General features: G+C 38.7%; 1 protein-coding gene across 1 annotated transcript in view; it reads left to right on the forward strand.

The window, feature by feature from the left end:
- ACN9 (ACN9 homolog (S. cerevisiae)) overlaps window positions 1–15,904 on the forward strand; it is a 34,864-nt gene that overhangs the window by 326 nt on the left and 18,634 nt on the right. The window lies entirely within an intron of this gene.

Here is a 15,904-nt window from a genome sequence, read left to right on the forward strand (position 1 = left end):
CCCCCGGCCGGCAGCGGGCGAGGCCCAGGCGCCCGCCCCGGTACGGGGGGGGACACCGGCCTCTCGCAAGGCGCCCTTCAGGCGGCGGCCGGAGCCTCGCTCGCCCTCTCTGCCTAACAGCCCCGCTGTTAGCGGTGGCTGCAGCCCCAGCAGCAGCTCGCCGGGCCCGGCGTTGTTGGAGGACGCGTGTCACGGACAGGGGGTGGAAAACGCGTGGAAAACGCGCCTTCGCCGCGCGCTGCCGCCGAGGGGCCGGTGTCTGCGGGTTCGTGTGCTCGGCGTGGGTTCCCCCGGCACGCTCCCCTGCAGGGCAGCTCGCTGCGGGGTTACAAAATCCCCTGGGACTCGGCGTCTCTGGGCAGGCGGTCTCTTACGGGTCTCGTTTCCTCGCCTCATCTATGCGCGATTGTAATAGCTATGCACGCACAAGTGTATGTGACAGAATGACAACAATTACATAATTAGCTATAGAGACGTATAAAATATGTACACGAAATGATCTGTATAATTTATAATAATACGTTACATAAATGTGCATATATAGATTTAACTACCTATGTAGCTAATTGTATAATTACAATAAGCTAAATACATAGGTGTAAATAGCTTCCCCATGAACTTGTATTTAGTTTTTGAGCGACAAGTTTTTCAGGGTGTTTCCTAAGGAAACAAGTCTTAGGTGAACATTGCTTCTCTGCTCCCCCCCGCCCCGAGCTCGGTGGCTGGTTTCACCAGCGACAGAAAAGCAGGTGGATCACAAGTGATTCGGATGTAACAAGTTTCAGGAGCAGCAGAGGAGGGAGACTCTTGAGGTGCTTTCCCCACGTGCCTGAACTCCAGCAGGTGCTAGCATATTAACAGACCCCCCAAAATCCACACGGCAGGCAAATGTTACAGACACGTCACAGAGGAAAAACTTCAATTAAAGCATGAAAACAACTGCAAGAGACATCTACAGACAAGCTTCCCGTTAATTTTCATGCTCGTTGAACTACTGGTTTGATAGTATTTTTGAATCTCAAAACTATTTTCCTTTCTGTGGAAGAAAATTGTATTCTGCTCTGCCCTGGAAGCTGGTTAGCATAGGTAGCGTCCAGTCTTTCCCTGCCTATCAGCAGAAGGGTAAGGGGGGGAGATCTGACCCTTCCCTTCTACCCACTGTGGCTGAAATCTTGGGGGTAAAGCAGCTCTGTTATCCTTGTGCTAGGGCATCAGGAGCCAGGAGGGAGAACACTGTCTGGTATTCCCTTCAGACGAAAGGGATAAGTGTATTTTAATTGCCTCTTGCCAACTGATAGATCCTGAAATTGGGAAAGTTTGTATCTACCTCTCAAATGCCTGATACTGTTGTAATTCTCAGTTGCCATTTGCTTGATATTGCCAAGATGTTTCTGCATCGCTGCTTCCAATTTTAACATGAACTAAAAAGACAAGTTGCTATTTTCAGTGCTAAAATCTTCCTTCAAGTAGTTTTAGAAAAGGAAGAAAATGTTTACACTTAAATATGTTTAGCCATTTCTGTGAAGTAAACAGATAGTGAAAATGTTTCTTGGTTTTAAAATGTTTTAAAAGTAGATTATAGGGAAAACTGGGAAAAAAATTAGACTACAAGGAACAGAAGTTGAATTTTGAAACCTGACATTTAGTGCTATTAGCTATGATATGCTCAAGGAAAGGAAACTAGTAACCGTTTTGAGTGTGAGCATATAAAGAACTTTGCAAGTATGTCTGTCTTCTAACAAGATGCTGGGAGATATTAGCACATAGTTAATGTGGGTCTTCTCATCTTTGATTTTTGTTTTGTTCAGGGATTTTTTTTGCCTCAAATGATAATCTGTTTCAAGGGTGGAATTTAAATCAGACTCTGACATTTTTGGCCTGTGGGACTCACTCTGCATCTTACACTATGCTGTGGTTCCCAGTCCCTTGAAGACTTGGTAACTGCGGAAGGTGGACTGTAGACAACTTGGATTAGGTAACAGAGAAAGATGCTCTAATTCATTTTGGAGTCCTCTTTCCACCCTTTCTGGGCAGCAGGACACTCTTTTAATCAGAAATAGGCTGGAGGGTCTAGAATGGTTCTTGCAGAACACACCAGTGTACCTGCGAAGCCCCCAGTTCTTGAAGGGCGTATGAACCACACAGTTGGCAATGCGCGAAGCTGTGATGTGCTACCTCACATGCATGAACCGTAACTATACTTCTTGCCTCCAGGGTCAACCCACCACATTAACAAAACAAAACCAAACGAAGCAAACAAAAAGCCCCTTCAAACAAATCACTACAACATTAATACAAAATGATGTTCATATTCCCTATTAGGTTTTAGCCATTTTGGGGGGAAAAATGCAAAGTTACAGCTCTGTTAACAGTATTTTGACATGTTGCACGTGTCAAGCACTTTTCTTCCCAGTTTGCTTGCTCATTAATGTACGTGTATACCTTGCTGTATGCACTTTAGTAGTTGACGGTATTCAACTTCCATCTGGAAAAGTCCTTTCCTCATGTCTTCTGTTGCATGCAGGGTGTCTGGTACAGAGTGGTATGTCTCATGGTACAGAAAAATAGTATTCATAATTTTATATTAAAATAGTATATCTTAATGTATATTCACCAGAGGGCAAAGATTATGGATATGATGATTGCATTGATGTTTCTTGACTTGGAATAAGAACTTCAATATGAAGTGTAATCTTAATAAGCTACCCCATATGCTTTTTGAATGAAAATTTCCAAGGATGACTTATTTTAACATGAAACTACTTGACTTTTGTTAAAACTGTTAAGATTTTTTTGGATAGTCAGACCTTCTGTGTGTGCTTGAATATACTAGTTCATAGTCTGTGTTTGTGGTATGGTTTCTTGTCCTCCAATTTAATTTGTATTTGCTAATTGTTTAGTTAACTGGCCTGGCATTTTAATTGCTTTATGGTTGTACCAAATGACTTTTTCCCCCCCTTGGTATTTAAATCATGCTGATTCAAGGGAACTGGGCACATTGATTGTTTGTCAGAGAAAAGCTGAACAAATACCCTTTATTTCTTGTGAAACATGGTGAAAAACCTGTAGGATTTTGCTGTTAAAAGCATTAAAAAGAACTATTAAAGGAAGCTTAATTTTACAGGGCATTCAAGCAACCATAGCTTCTAATATTGCCGTCATTCTTTAACATTAGGTTCTGTTCTGTGGCTTTTGGGAAGAACCCAAATCTCAATGCAGGACCTGAATACTCAGCCTAATTCTCAAACAGGGGTACAGGCATTTTGAATATCCTTATAATCCACAAAAGCACAGCTGGAAAATTAAAGGGAGATTTCTAAAATTAACTTTTAAAAGAAATGGGGGAAAAAAGAGGTAAAAAGGCTCCCAAATGATATTGTCTTAGTATGTGAATGTTTCGTATTGTTTTCACCTAAGGGAGATGAAAAGGAATCCCCTTGTTTGCCATGCACAAGAATTCGGGGGTTTAGTGTTAGAACCCAACTGTGTAGATGGCTAATGTAATTTTATGGGAAACCTAAACTGACCTCTTTGGGTTTACAAAATAGGGCAACTATCCTTTGAATATTCTTAGAAGAGTTCTTAAGTGAATAAGACCAATAGAAGTAGTCTGCAAGTATGTGTACATTTATATAAAAGTAAAACAATGTAAATTTTGTGGTTTTCCTGTCATTGGTGCTGGATTGATAGTTTGCGTCTTAAAACTCCCTGGAAAGTAGTAAAGGAGGATACAAAGAAAGCAAGCTTTGTTGTTCAGGAATTATGGTTGTTCAGGTAGATTCAAATTAAGTATATAAATTATTAATAAATGTTCCTTTCTATTTTCTAAATATTTAATATTTTAATTAAAATAATTGGTACTCATTTACAGGAGATGGCTGATATAATTAGATTGATAGTGATTATTACCTTGGAATGCTATTGAATTAATGTTGACAGATATGACAAGTGAATTAGTTCAACAGTCTTCTATATCATATGGTGGCTGATGAGAATGCCTACTTAAGAATAGGTAATATTAAGATAATATTGATTGCTTTATTCCAGGTTACAAATGATATAATGTAGAATATTCAACTAAGTAATTTCAGTAATCATTTGTTTTACATCATTTAAGTTAATTCTTCCTTTAATTTTGAAAATGACCATTTCGTACTTAGCTTGTTTAAAAAGCCTGACCCTGTAAATGGGAAGGTCTGAACTATCTTGAGATAAGCAGAATAATTCCGCAGAATTACATGACACTTTCTCACATCTAATAGATTGAGTAAATTGCCTTTGAAATGCTTTGGCTGCTCTTGACTCTGAAAGCCTTTTTATAAGCTTTCAGATGAACTGAGACTGATTTGGGAGCTGGCATCTGCTGTTGTATACTCAGAAGAAAGGTGACTTTTTTTCATTCCTGATAACAAATCTAGGCATTGTATTGGTAAAATTAAGGCAGAACTGTATCTCTTTCTGTCTGGGGAACCTGGTCACGTAGCCTCTCAAGAATGGCTATTTTTTTAAATCAGTCTGATACTTGATATGATACAAATAATTATCATTTATCAAATTTGTTTTCAGCTGCCCATGTCACTTGCAGTATTTAGTTTGCTGGGATGGTTGTGGGATGGTCTCATGATATTTCCCAGGACTTAGTTGTCCTGATACATCTTTTTCTGCTTGTGAGTGGGTACACTCAGAGAATTTTTTGCTTCTTAATTCTTGGGTTAGTATGATCTTTCCTCCCTTCTTGATTTATTTTTAAACTTCTGGCACTCAAAAATACATTGAGATGTTAAAGGAGAATTTGAAGAGCAGATAGCCAAAGAAAGTTGGGACGGGTGGAAAAGGAAGCTGTGGTCAGTACTGGAGTCAGACTGGGATGGGAATGGGACATCTGGGTTGCCCTTTGTACTGTCTTTCAGCAAATATATAGGTTGCATAAGTCTGAAACTGCTGCTGACTTTCTGTATTCTGCTCTCAGTTTCAGTGAAGTACATTATATAAGTGATCTTTTCTTTGCCTGACAAAAAAATACATTTCTTTGGAAGTGAAATATGACTTTAAGGTTTTTGCCATTTTATGACTTTAATAAAAGTTGTGAAATAGGATTTAAGAGTAGTATTTCATTGTAACATTACCGGATACATTGGAATTTGCTTTTAGTGATTTTTATGGCTCTCTGGATGAAAACCTTCTTATTAAGAGTAAATTCCTACTGAGACTTATGTATTTAGCCCCCACTTAGGGTGTTCACTGGGTATTAATTTGTAAGAACTAAATTGGAGACAATTTCCTCTATTTTCTTTGATATTTCTCAAAAGGCAGGAAAGAATTTCTCACTTTTCTGGGAGCCGCAGAGTTGTGGCTCATAAATTGAAGAGCATGTGGGTTTTGCGTATGACCAGCTGCAGGAAATCAGCCTACTGCTCTGACCTGGCGTTCCTGGTGGCCTGCTTTGCTGTAAGATTTGAAGTCTGCTGTGTAAGATGGCAATTGTGCCTTGGTGCACCCATGATTTGGTGAGTTTCCTGAACCAGCATTCATGTGCAATTGTCCCTTTGGCCAAAAAAATAAAGGTTGACCATGGATCCCTATAGCAAAATTTCACGGTAGTAACATCCTTTTCATATTATGGCATCACTTCCATCCTTTCAGTGCTCCTTCAAATTTGGGTTTAGAAGCAGGACCTGGTGTCCGCTCCTCTTCCACAGAGAATCCAGGCGGTCTGGGAGCTTACTTATGCAGAGAGACCTGGGGGAACCTGGTGGGTACCCGCTGGCTTGTGCGTGGTGCATGCCCATCATGGGAAGGGGCATTTCTCATTTGGAGACCAGCATCGTTCTCTTTCAGATTCACCTGCTCACTGCTAAGCCAGTGATTTCTTGTTCTTGTTTTTTTCCTGTGTACATATTGGTGTGAGAAAGCATTTGATTAACTTCTTTTGTTTAACTTTGTTATGTGTAAACACGCTGTGTTTTTTTCGTATTTCAAAAATGGTGTGGTCTGGGGTTGATGGAAAATAAGACTTAAAGGCAAATGTGAGGTTTTGTTTTAGACCTTTACTGTATTTTCCAAATTCAGAATTCCATAAGCTGTGGCATCAGTACTCTCAATGCTTCTGTCCAGTTACTATGCCAATTATCTCTACATTATTGTATCTATGATTGCATGTAGCTAGTCAGATGGCTGTCCTGATAACTGTGCATGTCTGCTAGTTGAAGATTTTATTCACAACTGTTTTGACACAGCGGGAAATAATATCTGACTCATTGGGGTCACATCAGACAGTAATGTCAGTCACGTGCATGTGCTGGTCACCTCAGGTTATAATACATTGCATGGTAAATGCCATTGAAGTGAGGGAACTTTGTATAAATACTTGGTGTGCAAATAGGTTTATAAATTTCAGATGATTTGATCATTGCATGTGTTTGTAAAGTATATACCATGCCTTTGATATTTCAAGTATGGCATTAATTAGACCTCAACTGAAATTTCTTGGCAGAGTACAGCAATTTTTATTAGTTATAACTTAGATTGAGAAGTTTAAATTGCTGTAGAAGTGGGGTAAATCTCTAATATACGTTAACAGTTTATTCCTTGCATTGAGTAGCACTGGCTTGGGAAATGAGCAGGGCATATTTATGTTAATGCTCTCAGATTCAAAGACACTGTAGAAGTTTTGTGGATGCCTGCTCATGGACTTTCCAAATGAGTACAGGTTTGTGAGCCAGTGTGTGATTAGATCCCTAAATAAAGAAATAGGAATGGTCAGACACAGTAGAAGCAGAACCAGCAATGGAGCGTTTACAGAATTGTCAGTTTCAAAGGTAATTCAGGTTTCCATCTAGTGGTGGTATAAAATTCTGTCCAAGCCGTGAGACAGCATATGCATAACCATGCTAGCTAACACACTGTAATACTTGTGTATCTGTTTGAAACTTAGGAAATCGAAAGCCTTTATTATGTATAAATTATATACATAATAGTGCGTAATTCTCAGGGCCTCTAGAGTTTTTTGAGTTAGAGCTGTAATGATCAGGGATCCATTATTTTGGCAGTGCGCATTCAGATCCCTGAGTACTCTTTGAATCTAACAGTTTATCTTATTTGCTGCAAATTAGCCTGATACTGCTTTTTCAGTGTTCCTTGACAGCCATTTCAAAAAGTTTAACTTGGGACAGGTTACAGAAAGAAAATCTATGCCTTAAAAAGTTGTCTTTAAGTTGTATGTGTGCAAGTATGAGTCTTGTTAGATTTGTTGTTTCCTCTTAGACTTAAAAAAAAAAAAAAAAAGGAGGAGATAGGTATTCTGATTGCTTTGCCCTCGTCCTGATGTTCCAGCACTGCCTATTTTTATTATTTAAAGTATTTTACAGTAGAATTTAGAGAACCTTTAGAGAAGGTTAGGTTTTCAGATGAAGATAATATCGAGGTAACTAATCCACAAATCTTTTGAACTTTGTTGTATTTTAAGACAATGTTGTGGGTCAGACAGACAAACAGTATGAATTGGAATTGCAAATTTATAAGGATTATATTTTATTGACACCTTCCTTCTAGCATTTGTTTGGTACTTGTGTGAATATTGTCAGCTTGTAGTGTTTTGTAAGCATGGTAGGTTTTACTATGTTTTCAGTGCATTTCCACTGTCAACACTATAAACACTGCCAACTTTCCACAAGTGCTGTCAAGTACCATATTTTGTAATTACTGCAATAATATTATGAGTGCTGTAATTGCGCATACTGTATAGATGTGCTTTTCTGTCCTGTGTAGACACAAAATTGGTATTTTCTGCGAGTTAAAATGGAATCTGGAGCACATCTGAATAATTGTTTCAGAATTGTTTTTTATTTCTTTCAGCATAATGTGAGGTGTCCGCACAAGTAGCGTTATACAAATTGGAGGATTTTTAAAGCCCCAGATGTGTGTATCACATCAGAATATAGAGCTGTACTTAGGACACGCTGATGTGTTTGGACCTATTGAGGGATGAAGGCTTTTTTTATACAGTTCACTTATATTAAAGTTAGCTAATCGAAACCTTTTTTTGCAGGAAGCTGAACCTCAGATTTTGATTTCATAATCTTGTATTTAGTAGCATCTTTATCAATCTTCATGTTGTTTTAGCTGTCTTTCATAATGCCAAGAGCTTTGGCTGTTTTAACACTGAAGCTGACTATCTATAACCATACATCTTCTAATTGATATACTGCTGTTTATGCAGCTTGCTCCTGGAAATACAATGAGCAGAAAATTTCTGCTGAAATACTTTTATTTCTGTGTCTCAAAGCTGCTGATTTCAAATTGCATTTTTTGAAGGATATGATTTGCAAAACATATTTAATCATAGTGTCTGATAAAATGTTTGAATTTATAGGTTTTTAAAGGTCATTTCCAGAAGTAATGTTAATGAGATATTTCTAATGAAATGTTCATTATACTAAAAATAAGTTAGAAGTGATATTAGAAGTAGAGTTACTGGGTGTTGGTTTTTAGGCTTAGTGATATGTGGGGAGCTTGGATCCTGTTAATATGGTCCTTTTTTGTTGTTTCAGGAATATTAGTGAGAGACAGAGCAGACTGAGGCAAAAGAGAGCATGATGCACTTTTCCCCTGCAGTAACTAGCCAAATCTGTAGAATACTTTCTGAATTGACCTTGCACACATCTTTCAAGACTGGCTAGCAACTGATCTTAAAATGTAGGTGCATATTCCCTTGCTCCATGGGAATTCCTGAATGATGTAAAATCGATACACTAGTTTTATGCTATTTTATACTATTTTTTTTCTTCTTCCTGAACTATTCTGTTCCATAATTTAGAGGAAATTAACAGATCATTAGGTCACTGGAATATTCTTTTTTTTCCTTTTCTTTTTCTGAATCTGAACCAGAAGCAGCCTGGTGGAAAGGTTTGAACTTGAATCACCATCAGCATCGTTTCTTTGGAGATGCCATGACTGAAGGTATTGAATTGTGTTGGCAGTATTGATATGTACATGGAATGAACCAGAGCAATTGGTTTATTTTCTGAGGACCACCAAGTACCATTTATCTCATAATCAGTTTCTTGCTTTTTATGATTGCATAGCGGAAACTTGTGGTCTTTGTAATTGAATTGAGTTTGTAAGCTGTTTGATGTATATGCAATCTGTATTGAGGGAAGAATTCATATTACATTAGCAACCTTTGAAACTTCATCACCTTCTAACTGAAGTCTGTAATGCCCTCGCGTGTAGTCTGATAGCTGATTTCTGACTTGATAAATGAAAAGTACCCTTCATAAGATTGCAGTTTTTGAAGTGTACACATGATGGCAGCAAATACTTAAATTGAGAAGTCTTGTTCCTGTACTAGAAACAGGTAGACTATTGAATTTTCTGATATAAACTAGAATTTTCACAGATTCAATTCTTGTTAAATTATTTATTAAAATACATATTGAGATTTGTTAACGCACTGCTGCAGATTTTGAGAATGCTTTTTAATTCAAAAACTTTACCACGGTTTCTACCTGGTTTAGCCATAATATTTTCATAATGTGCTTTCTAGTTTTGATTTGGATTGGGGTAGTTTGCTACCCAGGTAGTGAAACGCAGCAGCTACCCCAATAGTTTGCAGTGTTTCGCATGGCTACACTTTGATACTGTAGCAGGGAAGAGGGCACCTACAACACTCTGTTTTCCCTCAAAGTATTGTACTGGCATATCTGGTTCCCCAATAGTGCTGAAGTTTGCTTTTCTGAAGCCCATTTTTGTTTTTCTCTATTGGAGAAATATATCTGATCTCTCTGCAAAGAGATATCATGTATTCCTCTTCCACGCTTCCTTTTTTAGAGTGCTGATCTCTCATTTTGTGATGATTTTTACTCAAATTGCTTTTAACAATTGGATTTGTAGATGGGTCAAACCTGTGATGGAGAACCAGCCTAAGATAACCATCCTGCACTAGCCTTGACGATATTTAAAAAATTAAAAAAATATCCTAATCACATTCTAGGAACTTTATAGATTGCCAGCGTATAACTCTACATTTTTCAACAGATACTGGCATGGTAAAAGTCCATTTTTTCCTGCATTTGAAAGTTCTTGGAGTTCTTCAAAACCTTTTTCTCATAGTCTTGTGATTAAATGGTCCAACATGATAACTTTGCTTCGTTCACTTATGTTCAGGCTTTTTTCTGGCACATTTATCAGCTTAAATACTTTCTTCTTCCTGTACTCCTTAATAGATGTGTATTTTAGACATACTGTATAGTATTTTATTCTTTATTTTTCCCCATTGCAGTCTTTCTTCCCGAGTTCTCATCTTGTAATCTAGATCAGTAATGTAAATTTTCCAGCAAGTGTTCTTGGCCCAATGAAATACTCGTAGTACCTCCATCAATGATTGTGTCTAGGCTGCGTCTTGGACTCTGCACTGAGGCGTGCAACTCCCTGGTTTTCACCTGTAGGCTTCTAATGATGTGGGGCTGGAAGGGGGTTGGGAAGTGCTGTGACCAGGTCATCAGTGGAGCAATGAGGACACCAGGCTGAGTCTTTCCATGAGCATGGCTTGTGTTTGCTAATGGTGGCCTCCCTTAATTTCTAAAAGTCTACCAGTTGGATGATTGTTAATATTTCAAATCAACATTGTGTGATGGTAGTTGGATAACCAGCTGGTTCTTTAGCCGCAGATCTGATGTCAGATGTCATATATTGTGGCATACGTGACATAAAAGGACACCTTTGCTTGCTACTATGGTATCAGGAAGGGAGATAATTATCACAGTAGCTTTCTGGTCTGGTTTCATTTGACTAACCTGGCAGCTGAGAAGAGTCATTACAAAATTCTGATCAGCCATGCTAACCCCCAGTAGAGTATGCCCAGAGGAGGTGGAGCCTTGGTATGTAGACACAAAACTCTGTTTTTCAAAGTTGTATTTTATTTATTTTATTGTTTTCATAAGGGCTCTATTGAGTTTTAAAGTGATTATATTTTTGGAAGCATACAGTAATAGCCCAATGTGCATGTTTTTTTCACCAAAAGAAAAACTTTATTGTTAATAATGCCACATTTTAGATGCTCTTGCAAAGTACATTGGTATTGCACGATGCTATTAAGAGTACAAAGTTTTTTTTAAAAATGAAAATAAATATAGTATAAAACTGTATTTATTCCTACTTTCATTTCTGGACATGGGTGAAACATTTAAACTGAATTTCCTTCTCTTTTTTTTGTCCCTTCCAAGACCAATATGGTGTGTGTCAGCCATCCACCATGATATTTTAGGCCAAAAAGCTATAGTTTGCTACAGTTACAGGAACTATGGCTTATAAGAATAGCACCTTGTGGAAAGGGTAGGTCAGCTTTAGGCTGTGGTGCAAGCAAGTTGCTCTAAAATTAAGGATATTCTGGTTCATGTTGGAATGACTTGTTCTGTGTATGTACTTCATTTACAGTAGTTTAAATTTGATGTAATGCTTAGAACTAATTTTAAGGTGTACAGCTAATCATGATATTCTGTTGCTTTCTGGGTCTCTTGAATTTTTAAATTCAGTTGATTGTTTGCAGTGAAGCATGCTAGCAAGCTCTTTAACATCCATTACAGTGAGTCATTGTAAGAATTTATTTAAGAGATCCATGATGTGAAGAGTTTTAATCAAATAACAAACATATATTATGTCTTTAGTGGTTTACAAAGATGAGATCTTGTATAGCTGTCGGGTTTTTTTTTCACTAGTTCTGCTGCTGATTGACTAGTGAAAAGAAATTTCATAGGCAGAGCTAGCAATGTCATTCTGGTTCATGGGCAATTCAGTACCATCACTATAACTGAAAGGAGTTACATTGTTAAGAAAAACATCATCATCCTATCAGTCAAGAAGCAAGTGAAAGTTGCTTTGTGAATACTATGAACTCTGATTTTTTCCTGTTTTTTTTCTTTCTTTTTTTAAAATTTTATTTTATTGGTGAATCTGATTTTTGCAGAGTGCCTGTCTGCCAGCAGATGTGTCTCCTCAGCAGGAGACTAGTTTTCCAAACTTGACTGGAAAGAGGAAAATAGTTGTGGTAGACCTTTGTTTTTAGAAACACTGATGGCAGTTTGCCTGGGATTGCCTTTGTTTTCCTTGATAAGAATAACCTATGCTACAAACAATTAAATATTTGTATTTTACAATGGAGCTGTTTTAAAGTTTTGTTTCCTGCTGATGCATTAAACCCCAGGGCTGGAAAAATGGCAATACATAGAGTAAGATGCCTTTGTTCTTCAAGGTTTTGTGTAGAGCAGTATTTTAGTTGAATAGAGGATGATCCAGAAATCTTTTAGGACTCAGGAAGCTTCATTATGGAAGGATTTTGGGTGGTGGAAAGGTGTCTGTGTTGGGATTGCTGAAAAGGTGTAATGAGGAGGATGACTTAGAAGCCCAAGTCTCAATGACTTGCAATAGGACAAATCCTTATAAAATCTTTAGGCATACTGAAAAACACCTGGCCAAGTTGTAAGTGTACCTGCCAAGAAAGAACTAGGAAGCCGTGCAATGAAAATATGCAAGGGAATCCTGGGCAAGAATATTATGTTGTTTGTCTTTTCTAAATTTTGGAAAGACATTATCCTGTGATTAGATGTCCTGGGACATGAATAATGGCATATTGCTGTCTCCAAACTTTAAACAACCATCTTTTTAACGTCTGATGTTTTGGATGTGGGCGAGGCCTGTCTTGGCCTCTGTAGACATCTGCACTAGAAGACTGTTTTGATAATTGGTAAATATGGTTGGACCAGCAGACCTTGGACTGAGGTGATGGATGCTGTCTTTCCAGCCCTGACACCTTCCATCTGTATGGATCCAGTCTGCCAGTAATGGAAGGCTTCCCGGTATGGCTAACGATCCACCTGTGTGTGTTGTTGTAAAGGGTTTAGTTTTATTTTCCAGGTGAGAAATGATCTGTTAACAATATATATATATATTCCACACCCCACTTTAAAAATAATGCAGACCACTTTCTTGTTTCTGGTGGGAAACCCGTGATGATCTGGGATGCCATTTGAACCCTGGAGAACTAACTGTGAAAAAAGCCATCTCTGCCAGTATCATTGCATTCCTGCATGTTTCCTGGGAAAGGTCTCATTTAAATTGTAGTGTGGGTTCTACTAGAAACGCAGCCCAAGAACCTGCAGGATCGGAGCAGACCATGTGTCAGTTTAGACATGGCCCATGCCCGTTTGCTGCTGTCTGGTCCTTGCTGCTGGTTTTACTATATTGATAGCTCTTGATTTTCTGGAAAGGCTGTAATTGTAAGATGAAAATGTTTTGTTTTGCTTTGTTTCTTAAAATTTAATTTTCTGTCTCTGAGATGTTTCAAAACTAGGATGTTTTAATTATCTTAAGTGTATGTTTTTTCCAGTGGTAAAGATTAATTTCTCTCGTCATTTATATTCAACTTACTTGCATGGAAAAATATAAAGGGATGCTTAAAAATGTTTCAGTCCAGTAGAGAATAGCAAAACAATTAAAATGGAAAGATTAAAGTGGAAGGTCAATATTGACAATTACAGGTTCTTCTCCTGACTATATATTGTCTGATTCCAGATAAATAGATATTAAGCTGTTTTGTAAGAAATGGGGAAACATGGAAATAGTGTTTCTGAACACTTACTAAGTGGAGTTGAAAATTTGCAAATAGAAGACACCTTTGTATCTTGCTTAAGGAAGTAAAATACTTTTTTTTGTTGTATTCAGTACAGCACAGTTTTAGACAGTAACTTTTATCTAAACTACTCATAACTATTGCATATGGATGAGACAGAAAACTAGATACACAAGGAAAGAGAGGGAAAATAGAAAAAAGAAAATAGTGGATTTTTTTTAATTAGAAGTAAGTTGAGGCATTGCTGTACAATAGTAAGGAGGAAGATAGTAAGGATTAACCCACCAATCTCTCGCTGTTGCTTACCTCACTAGCAGGTGTGGAGAACTTGCTGCAGGTGAGGTTCCTTTCAGCTCTTTTACTGAAGTATGAAGGTGAAGTCATTCACGTATCAGAGTATTTGGTTAGGAGAAAGGAGTCTGAATTTTGCAATTGAAGGACTCAAGCATTACCTGTTCGCAGGTAAACCTTTGTATTAATTCTGCTTGATAACATATTGCTAAATCCCGTCCCTTTCAGACGATGTACTCTGCCACCCAGAGTACTCACAGGCTGAGTGAAAAGGTTTTGGAAAAAACTATCCCAATACAAAACCTGCACGTCACAGAGGAGATTCTAAGCCAAAAAAACAAGCAGTGTGTGAAATAAGCATTTAACTCGGGAACACACCTCTTGCAGAGCACGGTGGGATCTGTTAGTTTGACTGTTTGGCCCCAGCACTGCCAGGCTGAAGCTGTGTCTGTACTGCTGAATTGATGTGCCTGGGGCTGCTTTGCAGCTGGCAGTGGAACAGCCCATGTCCATGCTGTTAAACTCTTATCCTGCAAAGCAGGGTGGCCACATCCAAACTGCCTGCTGGGAGCAGTCCCTGATCTGTGCCAGGTCTCCGGCTGGGTCTGGGAGTTGTTTGGGAGAAAGCTAGTTATCCTTAATCAAAACCTGTGCCAGGGCCTGTGGCACCAAGCTCCCAGGGTGGGTGGTTGAGGTCTGGTGCCTTCTCAAAGCGTTCCCTGGCAGTGTTTTAAGTCATTACTGCAGGCAGAGCTCTGACTTCTCTGCTGTCAAGTGCAAGTGCTGCTTTTTTTCTGGATTCTTTCTCTCTTGCGTTATCAGATTCTCATCAACTGTTAGATTTATCTAACTTTCTCCAAATCAAGAGTCGTCATCTCTGGAACAGTGTGCAGATCTGAGCTGTTCTAAGAAACAAGTTCTGAACTCTGTAGTGCTATTCTGTTGCTGGTCTGGTAAAATAAGGGGAGACTCTCTAGGCCTTTATGACATTGCATGTCAAAGCTGGGCGCTATGCCTGTACAGCAGCAATTGTGAATGTTCTGCTCTCAATAGGTGGAAAATATATTCTTGGAAAGAAAAGAAAGCAAAAAAAAAAACCACCCTTGCTGTCTTTCTAGCCAGGAGGGATTGCCAGACATGTGTCTTGTTACTCTGCATCCTAGATCTGAAAAATGTTATTTGAAAACTACTATTTCTTTAAGATCTCATTTCTGCTTCAGTTCAGTGAGAGCATTCACTAGTATTAAGACTTTCAGTGAGTGTCGGCTGTCATTCATACTTGCTCTTTGCATTGATAAGGCAAGTAAGTACACTTTTTCATCATTCTGTGTCGCGTCCTAAAGTTGGAGCAACTCAGGTTCGTGGATTTCCTTTGTCAGAATTAAGGTGAAACGACTCCAGGGGAGTTCAAACAACAATCAACATTTATTCAACCTAGCTAACCTTGCCCAAGTACAAGTGAACTTATCAATATGAACCTTGCAACATGTCATTAAGCCGCTGTTTGAGAAGAGAAGGGAGGTGTAGAAAAAGAAATGGAAAAAGGAACATGAAATGTATCAGAAGGAGAGCCCTCCCATTGAGTCACAAGGTTCAGAGCAGACCCCCTTGCTTTCTGGACTCCTTCTCAAAGAGGAGCCCAGGGGCGGCTAGATCCACTCCTAGTCTCAGACTTGGTCAACGGTTTATGTTTAAAAGGATGAGGTGTAGGGACTGTGGAAAAGAGAGAAGGAAAAGAGAGAGAGAGAGAATGAGAGAAAAAAGAGAGAGAGAAGAGAAGAGAAGGGTTTCACCAGTCCTGGGTCCAGCGTTGGTCCAGCCAGCGTAGAGAACCAGTTCCGGAGGGTGCACACTAAGAACTCATTCTGCCTTCTTTTATAGTGTTAGTCGATGGTCTTGACATGCGCAGTTCCCATTCCCGGGGTTCTCTGGAATCGGTCAGTGAGCTTTGGGGGGGGGTGTTCATTGCGGAGTTGCCTCTCTTTTTCT

This window comes from Haliaeetus leucocephalus, unplaced genomic scaffold (genome assembly GCF_000737465.1).
Source record: "Haliaeetus leucocephalus isolate CR32 unplaced genomic scaffold, Haliaeetus_leucocephalus-4.0 Scaffold146, whole genome shotgun sequence".
Classification (NCBI taxonomy): domain Eukaryota; kingdom Metazoa; phylum Chordata; class Aves; order Accipitriformes; family Accipitridae; genus Haliaeetus; species Haliaeetus leucocephalus.